Source organism: Diabrotica virgifera, chromosome 8 (genome assembly GCF_917563875.1).
Source record: "Diabrotica virgifera virgifera chromosome 8, PGI_DIABVI_V3a".
NCBI classification, from domain to species: Eukaryota; Metazoa; Arthropoda; class Insecta; order Coleoptera; family Chrysomelidae; genus Diabrotica; species Diabrotica virgifera.
The window spans coordinates 179,852,434-179,867,685 of NC_065450.1; positions in this window are offsets into that span (position 1 = coordinate 179,852,434).

Genomic DNA, 15,252 nt, shown 5'->3' on the forward strand with positions numbered 1-15,252 from the left:
ACACGTACACTCCAGTACTAACACACGGCTAGCTACCGAACTAAAACTAAGATTTTGCACGAAACTTGTGAATAGATATGCGGGAGGTTTGACCGTAAAAACACAGATGCTTTCAAAAGGGCCGCTTCTTAAACGTTTGACCTAATATCTATATTTGAAGAATATCATATTTCACCGGCTTAAAGCTATTCCACAGTATTTTTTACTTGGACAATAATATGATTTTATTTAGAATTATACAGTTAGAATAATAAGAAATATCAAAATAGAGCATCCTATATGAAGGAAGCTATTTGAATGGCATCTAAGTTATAAATTTGTTACTAAACATATAATTATTTAAAATTTGAGTCTTACAAAAGAATTAATTATAGTTTTATTACTTAATAGCCTTGTTTCTCTGTAATAATTATGAAAAGATTCCATTTTTTCAAAAGTCACTTCGAGAGGAATTTCATTGACGTGACACGGCTTGTATTATTCAGTTCAGTTTGTAAATTTATGAAATTATGTTAAAATAGACTTTAATCTAAAAATTGAGAATAATGATGAGAACAATATTAGAGATTATTAATAGAAATTTTACCAAAAATGTAGAAAATAGTTCATTAGAATCAGAATTTTGACAAATGTCAAAACTCGATATCAATTTTAACGTATAAAAATGATTTTCTAGGAAATGGCTAATGCATATTTAATTGGTAATTTATTTGTGAGTAATTTAGAAGTTATTTCAATACTATAGATGTATTAATTGTTAAGATATTTGGACTTTAATTTGTAGATGTAGTGACAAAAGGTATAGAAAGTGTACAGACATAGTTCGCATAAAGTGGCTATAGAATTTTATTGGGAGTATCCTCAAATATGCAAATTATATAAAAAGGATCTAGATAGTTCAGTGAATTTAATTCCCAGATTCAATTTTACTCAGATAAGAGAATAAAATCACCATTTAGGCCAATATTTCCAAATTTTAGATCAAAAAGACCATTTTTGACTAAATATCAAACTTGTCAGAATTATTTGATTGGTGCATTTGAATTTCCAAAGCATGAATTTTTAATTTTATATAATTTTCATTGGCTGTAAAAGGACGCCAAGCCAAAAAGAATTGAATTTGAGGAGAATATTCTAGACCTCCAGAGAGGTAACAGCTTTGTAGAGCTGCTCCAAAAAAATTTGTTAAAATGTAGTAAATTTTGTAAAAGAAACAATATAAAAGGTTTTGTAATAGTAGCCTTAATCATTAATTTTCATTTTAAAAGTAATTTCAACCAGTAGGACTTTTCATTAAAGCAGAAAAGTGAAATACTAAAACCGACATAGACTTTGGTTCAGGGTCAGGTCAGTTTAGTTCAGTACCTGCTATCCCAGGAAATCAAATTTTTGCTGTTCTGGAAGCTAATTGGGGCTTTACTTGGATCCGAAGAATTTAGCAGTCGCAGATGATGGTCAAATCTTTGTAAAAGTTTGTACAACAAATTATTTTTATAGATCATGATCAGTCAAAAGTAAAGATTTATTTTATTAATTGCCTTGGCAAGACAAAGATTGAATATATTCAAAATTGCATATTTTGGTTTATCACACACACACACAGATTTCAAAAACACTGGCTTATTTGAGAGTCAAGTTCTTTTCATCATATTTTTTTTTATATTTGTTCTTCATCTTGGTGAAGTGAGATAACCTAAAAGTGTATAATTTTAGATTTTGAAAGAGTTAAAAATATTTAAATCTCGAATTCTATTAATTTTTTATTGAATAATGTGTAATTACCTTTCTTGTTTGATGTTACATAAAGCCCTTTTGTTTTTCTAATATATTCGTTAAAACTTTTTACATAAAGTTGTATTTCTTCCACCATTTTATAATTTTTCCATATAATATTTTTTTTATTTTGTGTAGTTTTGCCCAACTAATCTATTACAGCAATTGTTTTTTTAATCTACTCACGCCTCGAAAGATGAGAGCTCTCATGCAGATCGTTACATGAAGTTGTGCTAGTACGTAAATTTCTTCATAGATGGCGCTCAATAAAAATCAATATAATTCAATAAAAGTATAATACATAAATAAAATAATTTTAATATATATACAGTATGTCCCTGTAAGTTGTATCCATATGGAAAACTTTTTTATTATTAATTTTACAGAAAAAAATTATTCTTTATAAAAAGCTCTGCATGGTCCAAAACCTAAGATTTAACCATCAAATATCAATTTTTTTGAATATTATACGAGGTATGTCAAAAAGTTTGAATTTCACTCAAGAGTAAAGTAGCTTCATTTTTCACAATATTGAAAATTGCTATTATGAAAAGTTGTTTGGAATTAAAAACTATATTCTAATATGCAATTACATCCTTCTAATTGAAAAAAAAATTTTTGAAAAATTATGGATAACTAACATTATTTTCAGTTATTTCAATTTTGATTATTAATTTTACGAAAAAAAGTGATTCTTAATAAAAAGTTCTGGATAGTCTAAAACCTAAAATACAACTATCTTATATGAAGTTTTATCAATTTTATACGAGGTATGTCAAAAAAGATAAATTTAGATCAAAAGTAAAGTACCTTTATAGTTCAGAATATTTCAATTAAAAGGATGTAATTACATAATGAAACATAGTTTTTAATTCTAAATAACTTTTCATAATAACAATTTTTGCTATTGTGAAAAATAAACGTATTTTACTCTTGAGCGAAATTCATATTTTTTGACATACCTCGTATAAAATTTAACATAAGATGGTTGTATTTAAGGTTTTAGACCAGGCAGAACTTTTTATTAAGAATCACTTTTTTTCGCAAAATTAATAATAAAAGAGTTACCTGAATTAAAATAACTGAAAATAATGTTAGTTATCCAAAATTATTAAAAAAAAAATTTTCAATTAGAAGGATGTAATTGCATACTAGAATATAGTTTTTAATTCCAAACAACTTTTCATAATAGCAATTTTCAATATTGTGAAAAATGAAGCTACTTTACTCTTGAGTGAAATTCAAACTTCTTGACATACCTCGTATAATATTCAAAAAAATTGATATGTGATGGTTAAATTTTAGGTTTTGGACCAAGCAGAGATTTTCCAAGACCAAGCAGAGATTTTTCAGAGACCAAGCGGTACCAACTTTTCAGTGGAACCGCTGATGAGAGAGAGAGCTCACCCTTTGGCGGGTGTAAGAGTAGAGAGAGTAAATTGGCCCTAGTTGCGAGTGGTACTTGTTGACGGTCGAACCGCTGATGCTAGAGAGAGCTTTCTTCTGTCCCGAATTCAAAATTGTCTGTCTGTATGGGTAAGGGTAAAATTAGGAGTGGATGAAATGATACTATTGAACAAGGCTGGCTTGAAATTTATTTAAATTAAGAGTTGTGCTAAGAGATTTAATGCAGTTAAAAATATAAGAATATTTTTTGCATGTGAAAATTGAACATGTGTTGTACTGTACAAAGTACAAGGTATAATAATCACCCTGTACAATATTATCAAAGTCAAAACGTTACTAAACATCAATATTGTAACAGTTGATTAGTATCCTTGAAAAATATATTTTTGGTAACAGCATTCAATCCATTGTTAAAATCTAAAGGTGTAACTGTGTCACAAGTGAAATATTGGCTTATGTTCAAAATATGAAGGAAATTAAACGTTTTGTTTATTGCTATTAAACCAGACATTTATGTATTGTGCCTGATTCACAATGGATTAAAAATAGTTTTTATAGTTTATTTTACTAAGTTTCTAGTCGATTTACTAGTTTATCCCCTTAGATAATAATGAGGAATATGAAGATTGTGTTTAGTGTATAAAACGAATTCCATCTGTATTAGTTTTAGGTTATAGTTCTTCCATTATATCTTTGCACAAACGTCATTATTCATTTGCAAACAAGTTAAATCAAAACATTTAGTGAAACATACGTCGATACGTAATATCATTGATATGTACTGTCAATAGGGCTTTTCATCGATTGTCATTTGTTTCGAGCTTCTGTCATGTGTCAATATTAATATATCTACGTCATACGTATTTGGTTTGTATCCTTGGTATATGCCAATAACGTATGACGTAGATATATTAATATTATGTGACACATGACAGACACTCGAAACAAATGCCTGAATGAAAAGCCCTCATAGGGCTTAATCAGTGCCGGATTTACCACTAGGCCTCAAACAAAAGGGGGCCGCAGCGTTTTGTAAAAAACACTTTTTTGTCAAAAAAAAGAATGTGTGTGTACTTTGTACGCACGTAAGAAGTTATACTTCTATTATATGATTTCAACGAAATTAATATACTTTAAACAGTTTATTTATATTTTATTTAAATATTAAACTAATTTTAATACCTACTACTTTTCAAAAAATTTTATTAAAACAGTACCAAAAATTTAAAAAATAAAAGAATAAAACACACAAAACACATTAAAAAATGCCACAAATGATTTCTGAACAATAATTGTCGGAAATTTTTTTTTCTCAAAAAATTATATGATAAATATACTTACAATCATAAAATGTATAAAACAAACAAATAAAAGTTTCTATTGGGGTTCGAACCCGCTTATGTTTGCGCAGTTAGTATTGGAATTCATTCATCTCACACTTCTACCCACGGAGACACTTGCATCATGGGGGAACATCGACGAACTAAAGGGTTTAAACTTTTGACAGTTCTGAATTTGACCAAATTATTTTGATTTTTGTAGAATATTGAAATATTAAAATACAACAAAACATAGAGTAAGAAAACAATATATTAGGAGAATATTAACAGAAATTTTGGAGGTAGTCAAATTATGTAAAAAATCAAAGCATTACATGCAATTTTGATAAGTTCATTTTAAATTTTCCAAATAGGTAGGTACCTATGTAATTTTTTATTAGGATACTGAAACATTTACAATTATTACGTACCTGTCGCTTTTAAAAACTATTTAAAAAGTCACTTCTTCTTAACGTGCCCTATCAAGTCTCCTGGACGTTGGCGATTAACATGGCGAAACTGTCTCTGTCTCGAGCTATTCTAAATAGGTGTTCTGCTTTTTTTATTCCTGTCCACTCCCGGATATTCTTCAACCAAGAGGCCTGCTTTCTACCAATTCCTCTGCGTCCTCTGCGTCCAAAGTCACTACAATTATAAATTTGCTTTTTTCTCTACCAACACAACAATAAAAACTAATATATACAACATGACAACATTTGTTGATCCATAATCTCCAACAATTATTGACAGATGATTTTTATACCCAATACGATCCCGTATAACGTTTAGCGACTAAATATACTGTCATATATAACGATAATTGAATAATATAGAAGTATAACTTCAAAAATTGAATTTTTATTTTCCAAAATTAATTAATAATTACCGCTACTGTTACTTTTGTATATAAAAAATACAAACTAATTAAAATAACCAATATTCATATCAAAAATAAATATTAACGCTTGCCGGGGTATAGGAGGCTATACATAGACTGCAGGTGGATTGTGGAAAGTTCTAGGAATGTGATGAATTGATGTAATCCGCACTGGAATATGGCAGGGATCCCGTGTGATGAGTCACTTTATTTTCTTATCAAGGCGGCGGGATGACGGATGCGCCACCCTCCACCATCGTCTCCGCTATTACTCCGGTGTTGCGCATGCTAATAACCGGCAAAATAACGCAGCAGATGGAAAACATAATATATTGTAAAATAAAAAGGGATGTAACTAGTAGAGGTGGAAACTAGCGATATAGACGTATAAATTCGCCGTCACAGACGTCTAAAGGTGGGCAACTAAGTATATAATTTAATGTTAATTTATACGTTTATATCGATAATTTCCACCTCTACTAGTGTAATCTCTTTTTATTTCACAACGTATTATTTTTTCTATCTTTTGCGTTATTTTGCCGGTAATTAGCGTGCTCATCACTGTATTTTGTTTACATTATTTTGGGAGTCTTTTAGAGATTTATTGGAATATGATTTTCAAAAAACTGTTACTGTTAATATGAAATGTGCTTTATGCTTTAATTACATAATCGTTAAGTTATCGGGGTCCGCTCGGGGTAATTTGGCCTAGAGCCGCAAGGACCCTAAATCCGGCACTGGGCTTAATGACAATATGTAGCTTAATGACAATAAGGTTTAATGACAATATGTAGCTTAGAAAATACAATGCAAATAAACGTCAAAATGTATAGTAAACAAAGTATCAAAAATATGCGGTGTTGTTTATCCTTGTTTAACTTATTGTGATTTCTATGAACAATCGGCTTAATTTTGCGAAACTATGACCTCGTATACTGTGCTTTGGTTTTAAACCAGGGGGAGTAAGCTCAAAAGACAGATTCACACCCACAAATTGTGTCACTAGAAAAATCATATTCTCCTCCTTACTGGTGTCTGGTTGATTATATGTTTTGGTGTTTCAGTCTCCAACATCCGTTCAACATGGCCCATCAAGCGCAGACGTCCGATCTTTATCGATGTTATGACGTTGGGTTCGTTGTATGCTGCGTATAGTTCGAACCAATTATATTTTCTGCGCCATACATCACTTTCTTTCATCTCCTTATATATGTGTCTAAGGATTTTTCGTTCAAACGTACCTAATAGGTTCTCATCGCCTTTCGACAGTGTCCATGTCTCTGATCCATATATAAGGACCGGTTTTATCAGGGTTTTGTATATTTTTCATTTAGGTTTTCTTGTGATGTGGTTAGATCTTAGATGTTTAATTAGTCAATTATATGTTTTATTAGCAATATGTATTCTTCTCTTAACTTATTCACTGACATTGTTATCTGCGGTAACTAGTGAACCTAGATATAGGGTGTCAATTTAAAAAGTTGCCACCCCTTTAATTTAGTCCCTATAGAAATTTTGTAGACCAGTTTTCAACTAAATTACATCAACCCTATGGCGGGGGCGGACACAACCCCCAAAAATATTTAATGGAAAGGGGGATTGAGTGATACCTCATTTTAAAGGTCGTTCGATTACCTTTTCAAAAATACCACATACATTATATTCCTTTTCAGTAATTTTATTTTTTTTATAATTAATTTTAATAATTAAATATCGAGTTCAGAACTCCAAAAATTTTTTTGGAGTATTGAACTCCAAATTGAATTTTTTTTGGGTGTTGAGGTAATTAGAGTATTTTTTGGAAGTATTTTTTGAAAAATCAAGTAAAACCGTAAAGATATTAAGTATAGAGTTCAGAACTCCAAAATTTTTAGAGTATTGAGTCCAAGATTTTTCCAAAAGTACTGAAAAGAAATATAAGGCATGTGGTATTTTTGAAAAGGTAATTTCATGACCTTCAAAATGAGGTATCACTCAACCCCCTCCAATTAAAGATTTTGGGGGTGGTGTCCGCCATCGCTATAGGGTTGATGTAATTTAGTTGAAAACTGGTCTACAAAATGTCCCCCTCACAAATAAATTTGACGTGTTTTTGCATATTTTGAGATTTTCTATAGGGACCAAATTATAGGGGGTGGCAACTTTTTAAATTGACACGCTGTATGTAAAATGTTTCACGCTTTCGGTGTTATAGTCTCCTATTGTCAGATTCTGTAGGTTTCTTTGGCCTGTCGATTTGCTGGCCTTCATGTATTTGGTTTTTATTTCATTTATGTTTAGGCCACTGTTTTGTGCCACCCTTTCTATCGCATTAAATGCTTTTATCATCTCTCTCTTGCTTCTAGGTATGTTTATACACTTTTTGTTATTATTGTTCTTCTGGTGTTGACTTTTGACTCTCTAATTATTTCCTTTAATGTGCTGTTGAATAAAATACAGGATAGGGCATCTCCTTGTCGTAGGCCCATTTTAACATGGATTGTATCTGTTAGTGCGTTTTGAATTCGAATTTTGCTTTGTACTTTAAGTGTTTCTTTAACTATATCAATGAGTTGAGTAGGAATATTAAACTCTTTCAGGGCATAGATCAGGCATTCTCGATGGATACTATCATAGGCACTCTCAAAATCAATGAAGAGATGATGTGGGTCTATATTAAATTCACTAGTCTTTTCCTCAGAATTTCCTCAAGATTTGCCTCAAGAAAAAGATCTGATCCATTGTGGACTTCTGCCAGCAGACCACAGACCTGCAGACCACCAGATCAATTCACATTGATATCCCCCAACTAATTGTTCCGCATGTATGTACAAAATCTTGTTTTTGCTCTTCTGAAAAGTTTGCGATTTCACTGTTAAGGCAGGAAAGAAGTGGGGGTGCGACATCAAATTTAAAACACCAAATATCATGTCGGCCTTTGTTATTTATATACTTGCCCTGTTTTGTTTCCATGAAAATCTTTGAATTGTATTTTCGATATTAATTATAACGTGTAAACCCCTTTACAATCGAAACAATTCATACCTAACCTAAAGAATGATTGATTTCAGAACTGAATAATGTCTCTGTGGTATCTGCTTCTGAGACTTTATATTATTTTCGAAATTGTGTTTGTAGGCCACGGTCTCTGGCGGTTGTTGAATTTCCATGGAGCTTAATTTTCACGTTTGAGAGAGGTTATTTTTAATATTAACTGAAAAGTCTACCTCGATTTCATTTACATTCTGCAGATCCGGACTGTCTAAAAATAATACCTACAATAAGTAGGTATATGAAAATTTATTAGACGAGCGGCAGGCAACCCCAAAATGACCAGGTACTGACCACGGAGAGGTGAATGACCAATTTTAGACATACTGTATGTTTTTTACGGTGTTGAAAACGAAAATGAGATTTATTTTGGATTTCATGTGGGGGAACAATGTCAAAATCGCAATTTTACCCTAAAAATAAAAAAAAAATAAAATCACGTTTTTGCGTTTACATTGCTACAACTCTGTTCCATTTTAATATTTTTTTCTCAAATTTGTACTGTATATAGCTCTAATATTTCTGAAGATAAGGGTACCTGTCTCAAGCTGTAATTCTTAGTCTGATACTTACTTTACTTAATCAGTAGACCCATTAGTACCTTTCGGTGTAGGGCCATTTATAATACAATTCATTAAATTACAATTCAATAAATTACAATATTTTACAATCTTCTGGATTGTCCTAGCTCTTAACGAACTTTCTCCATTCCTTCCTATTGGATGCCATCTGTGTTGCTTCCTGCCAAGTCTTACCCTTACTCTGCAGTATCTGCGAAATGTCACTGTTCCATTCTTTGATGGGCCTTCCTCTTCTATTCTTACCTATTGGTTTGGCTTCCCACACTCTTTTCACTTGTCTATCATTGTCCATCCGGGTTAGATGTCCGAACCATGCCAATTTTTTCTTCTTGATTGAGTCGAGTATCGGCTTGATTTTGAGTCTTTCTCTTATTTCTTCATTTCTGATTCTATCTGTTCTTTTTACTCCTATCGTTCTTCTGAGGTATTTCATCTCTGCTGCCTGTATTCTGCTCTGGTGTCTTTTGTTTAATATCCAATTTTCTGCTCCATATGTCACCGTAGGTCTATATATTGTTTTGTATATTGTCATCTTGGTCTTTGTTGATATTTCTTTGTTATTAAGGAATCCTCTATTTAGTGCTTGGAATAGTTTTCCTGTGTTTTCCATTCTGTTGTTAAGATCGTCCTCTATGTCTCCTTTGTTGTTGATTACTGTTCCTAAGTATTTGTATGAATTTGTCTGTATTAATTGATGTTGGTCTATCATTATTTCTATTTGATCTTCCGTCCCTTGTTTCCTTGATATTTTCATTATCTGAGTCTTCTCTTTGTTTACGTTTAAGTTGTATTTGCTTGCTTCTAGGTTCCATTTCTCTAAGTTGTATTTCAGTTTTTCTGCTGTTTCCGCAATTAATACTATGTCATCTGCAAATATACACATCTCAGCGTTTATCATTTGCATTCTGTTCCAACCGATGCAGTATTTCTTGAAAGTTTTCTTACATTCTTTCACTATCTCATCTATTACATTTATGAATATCACTGGGCTGAGACTTCCCCCTTGTCTAACTCCTTGAGTTGTTTCAAATGGTTCTGACTGTATATTTAACATTCTTACTGTATTTGTTGTTTTCATGTATATACTCTTTGTTGCTTCTATCAGTTCTTCGCTTACTTCCTTCTTCTTTAGGCTTTCCCATATATCTTTTCTTTTGACTGAGTCGAAGGCTTTTTCCATGTCTATAAAGCTCAGGTATATTTCTCTATTTTTCTTTAATGCTTTTTCTATTACTTGTTGCATGGTAAATATATGGTCTTGTGTGTTGTGTCCTTTCCTGAATCCACTTTGTACGTCCTCTAATTTATGTTCTATTTCTTTTCTGATTTTCCTTTCTATTATGGTTTCGTATACTTTTGCTGCTACACATAGTAGTGATATACCTCTATAGTTCTTACAGTCTCTTGTGTTTCCTTTTTTGTATATAGGTATAATTACTGCATTTGTCCATTCTCTGGGTATTACTTTTCTCTTCCATATTAGGTTATATATGTATAACAATTTTTCTTTTGCTTTTATTCCTATATATTTCATCATTTCTGGTGCTACTTCATCGCTTCCTGGTGCTTTTCCAATCTTTATCTTTCTTATTGCTTCTTCTAGTTCTTCTTTTTCTATAGTTTCTGGATTTTCCGTGTTTCTTATGGATACTCTCTTTATGTGGCTTTCCTTCTCCATTGTGTTCACTTGATTTCCATTCAGTAACAGCTGGAAATGTTCCCTCCATCTTTCCATTATTGTTTTATCGTCATTTATTATTATTCCTTCCTTGTTCATTATTTGTTTCAGTTTCGTTTCTTTGTTGCTTCTTAGGTTTTTCAGTGTTCTATAAAATAATTTTACGTTTTCTGTGCTGTTTTCTTCCATTTTTTCTCCGAATTTTTCCCAACTTTTCTTTTTCTCTTTCCTAACTATCTCTTTAACTTTTGTTCTTTTTCTCTTATAATTTTCATATTTTTGTTGTGTTTTGTCTTGTATGTATTCTTTCCATAATTTCTTCTTTTCTTTTATTTCTCTTTTCACTTCATCGTTCCACCAAGACGTTCGTTTCCCTCTGTTGTTATTTCTTGTGGTTCCACATATTGATTTAGCTGTTTTTATCATCGCATTTTTAAATTTTCCCCATTCTTCTTCTATTGTTTCTGTTATTATATGTTCATTGTCTATTTCTTTCTCTAGCCCTTCTGTGTATCTTATTTTCGTTGTTTCTTCCCTTAGTTTATAAATTTTTATTATTTCTTTGTGTTCTCTGTTTATGTTCTCATTTCTTTTTATTTCTTTTCTTTTGCTTTTGAATGTGGTTTCTAGTAGATAGTGGTCACTACCAATTTCATAACTCCTTTTCACCCTTACGTCTCTTATCCAGTTCTTCTCTGTTTTTTGCACTATAGTATAGTCTATAATTGATTGTTCGTCTCTTGATTTGACTTCTCTTGTGATCTTGTGTATCCTTTTATGTTGGAAGTGTGTGTTCATAATCACCAGGTTATTGTCTAGACAGAATTCAAGTAGTAATTTTCCATTTTTGTTTATTTTTTCCTCCCCATACGGTCCGATGACATTGTTCCATTTTTCTTCTTCTTTCCCCACTCTACTGTTCATGTCTCCTGTGATCACCATTTTCTCTGTACAATCATTTATCACTTCTTGTAATTTGTCCCAGAACTCATTCTTTTCGTTTTTTGTTGCGTCTTCATCTGGTCCATAGCATATGATTAGGTTTGTATTGGTTTCCTCTGTATCCATATATATGTCTACTCTTAGTATACGTTCGTTGTAATATATCCAATTTTTTACTTTGTTGATACTATCCTTCTTAATCAGGCACGCTACTCCTGCCTGAGCTCTCTTCGTTTCTTCCACTCCACTGTATATTAGTAACATTCCGTTTTCTAATATTATTGATCCTCTTCCTTTTTTCTTTGTCTCTGTTATAGCTACTATTTCAATGTTCTTATCTCTAATTTCTTCCCCCAGTTCTATTTCTTTCCCATTTATACCTCTTACATTCCATGATGCCATTTTCAAAATTGTTCTGTTCTTTTCTATGTTTAAGTTGTACTTCAATTTGTTTTTCCTTACGTTTGTGTTATTATCTTTAAATCTGGTCATGTCCCTGTTCTTTGCCTGTTTTGTTTCTCGGTCCATCATTGTGTTTTCTACAGCTAGTTTTTTGAACAAGTTGGTTCTGTATTGTATGTTACTTTTTCTATCCGGCTTGTTTTTTGGTTCCATTTCCACTTAATGCCTTCAATAATTATGAATCCATATCCAATTTTTGTCCTTTTCCCATTAGTCTTTTCCTCTGCTGCTATCTTCCTAAGGTTTCTTTGTATTTCTATCTCTTTTAATGTTGGGTCACATTCTATATATACTCTATGTTGTTTATAGCTCATTAGTTTACCCTTGGCTTTCAGTATTTTCATTTTATCTTCGAATTTTTTACATTCTATAACACACATTGTTTCATTTATCTTTTGTACCCTATTTATTTCTGATTTTACTCCCATTTTTGCTTCTATGAAGTTCTCTATTTGCTCTGTTCCTATTGTGTCTAGTGGTAAGCCTCTCATTATTAGGTTATTTTTCTTCTTTTCTTTCTGACATGCTTCCAAGGTTATTTCTATTTTATCTATTTTTTGTTTCATCGTAGCCATTTCTTTCTTTAGATTTTCCTTTTCTCTTATTATTTCTTTCATTTGCAATTTGTATTCATTATTTTCCTTCCTAATTTCTTTTAGTTCCTCAATCATATTACCCATTGTATTTTTTATATCTTCCAGGTCCTTGTTTTTCTTTTTGTTATCGCTTGCTAATTGTCTCATTAGTTCCATCATTTCGTTCTGGCTGCTGGTTTCATTCGTTGATGGTTTCGACCTGTCTGGTGTTCGGTTCACTTTTCTACTCCTGCTAAATATATCTGGCTCCTCTTTGCTTTTTCTTTTACCGTCCTCATTAATGCTATCATTACCATCCGCCATCTTTCTTCCTATTCAAATTATTAAAGTAGGTATGTATTTATAAATACAAATATTAAATCAAATTAAAACCTACTTGATTAAATCAAATTAATTAAATTTTTTACTTTAATTACAAAATATTTATATATTATTCAATTTTTTACTTTAATTATAAAACTATTTAAATACCATTTAATATCTTATTTATTTATTTATATCAACAATTAATGTTCACTTGAATAAATTAGATTTATCAACAATGTCTTCTTCTTATCTTCAATATCTTCTTATTCTTCGATATCTTCTTATTCTTCAATATCTTGTTATTCTTCAATATCTTCTTGTTTTCGTTCAGAAAGCCGACTCTGTATTTTTCGATAGATAGATACCGAAGTACCTTAATTATAATTAAATCAATTTATTAGTAATTACCACTGCTGAAAGCAGCTTCGGCTAGTCCACCCATAGGACCTTGACTTCTTATCAGTGCCAAAAAACTTGACTATGACTGTAATTATTTTACTGTTAGTAGTTAAAATATAATTTTATTAAAACTAGGTTAGATTAATAATGTATGGATCTTACTTTCAATATTCTTTTTAAATTTACACTGTAAATTTGTTAACTCACTTATTTACACTTTGCAAATAATTTGGTGATTTTTCTGCTCGCAAAGCTTCCGTATTTGAAGTTTTTTTTGCGGAGCGGATTTAAATCGACCTCACTGTCTCTTTACCAGGACCGGACCTCCTTAGTCTGATAAAGGTTATGAATTTTTCAAAAGAAAAGGTGCGGATTTGTACATTGCAAAGCTTAATTGCAAAAGGTGAGTGACGAAATTTGTCTTTTTAATTACGTTTATGTTAAAACACAGAGTACAAAGAAGTTTTCTGGAAAATTTTAGGTCAAAATGTTTAATAGAAAAAAGAATAGTGCAACTTTTATTATCGACATTAGAAATCTCCCATATAACGGTTATTTTTCGAGATACTGACCATGGGTGGTGAATGGCAAATTTTGGTCTTATTTTATGTTTTTGATGGTCGCAAAATCGCAATTTTAACCTAAAAATGAAAAAAAAATGGAGTCTCGAATTTTTACGTTGATCTCGCTACAACTCTGTTCCATTTTAATATTTTTTCTGAAATTTATACAGCATATATTTCTCACCTTTGTGAAGACTATGAAAGCAACTGTTGTCGTTCAGTGTTTTCTTCATAAAAGTTATGAATTTTTAATAATCAAAGGTGCAGATTCGTGAATTGCAAAAGTAAATCGCAAAAATTTAATGACAAAATTTTAAATTTATCTATTTGGTTACGTTTATGTTAAACCATAGAGTTCAAAGAAGTTTTATGGGGAGTTTTAGATCTAGATGTGTTATAGAAAAAATATGGTGCAACTTTTAATTTTAAGAAAAACGTGGTTTATTTTTTCTTTATTTTTAGGGCACAATTGCGATTTTGAACATGTTCTCCCACCTAAAATTCAAAATAAACTTGATTTTCATTTTCAGCACCGCTAGAAACATAAAGTAAGACAAAAATTAGCCATTCACCTCCAATGATCAGTATCTCGAAAAAATAGAGTTATTTTGGGGATTTATAACGTCGATGTTAAAAGTTGCACCATTTGGGTTCTATAAAACATTTTTATCCAAAATTGTATAAAACAGCCATAAGGCCGGCTATGATGTACGGAACTGAATGTTGGGCAGTGAAAAAGAAAGAGGAACAACGAACGCATGTGGCGAAAATGAGAATGCTTAGATGGATGAATGGAGTGACAAAAAAGGATAAAATTAAAAATGAGTATATTAGGGGAAGTCTAGGTGTGGCACCAATTGATGCCAAAATGAGAGAGAATAGGTTGAGGTGGTTTGGTCATGTTCAACGTCGAGACGTTAATCACCCAATACGAAGAATTGCTGAAGTGCAGGTTCCTGGAAGGAGTAGGAGAGGAAGACCAAACAAGACGTGGGGGAAGACGATTACGCAGGACATGTTGGTAAAGGGGATTAATATTGATATGACCCAAGATAGAATTGTGTGGGGAAATGCAATTAGGGAAGCCGACCGCGCATAGGGATAAGGCAAAGAGAATGATGAAAACATCTTGATTCAAAACTTTCCAGAAAACTTCTTCGTACTCATGTTTTAAAAAGAATTCAATTTAAAATCTATATTTCAAATTTTGTCAGTCAAATTTTGCGATTAAACTTTGAAATTCACGAATCTGCACCTTGTACTTTAAAAGATTCATAACTTTTACTAGAAAAATATTAGAAACTTAATGCAGAAACCAT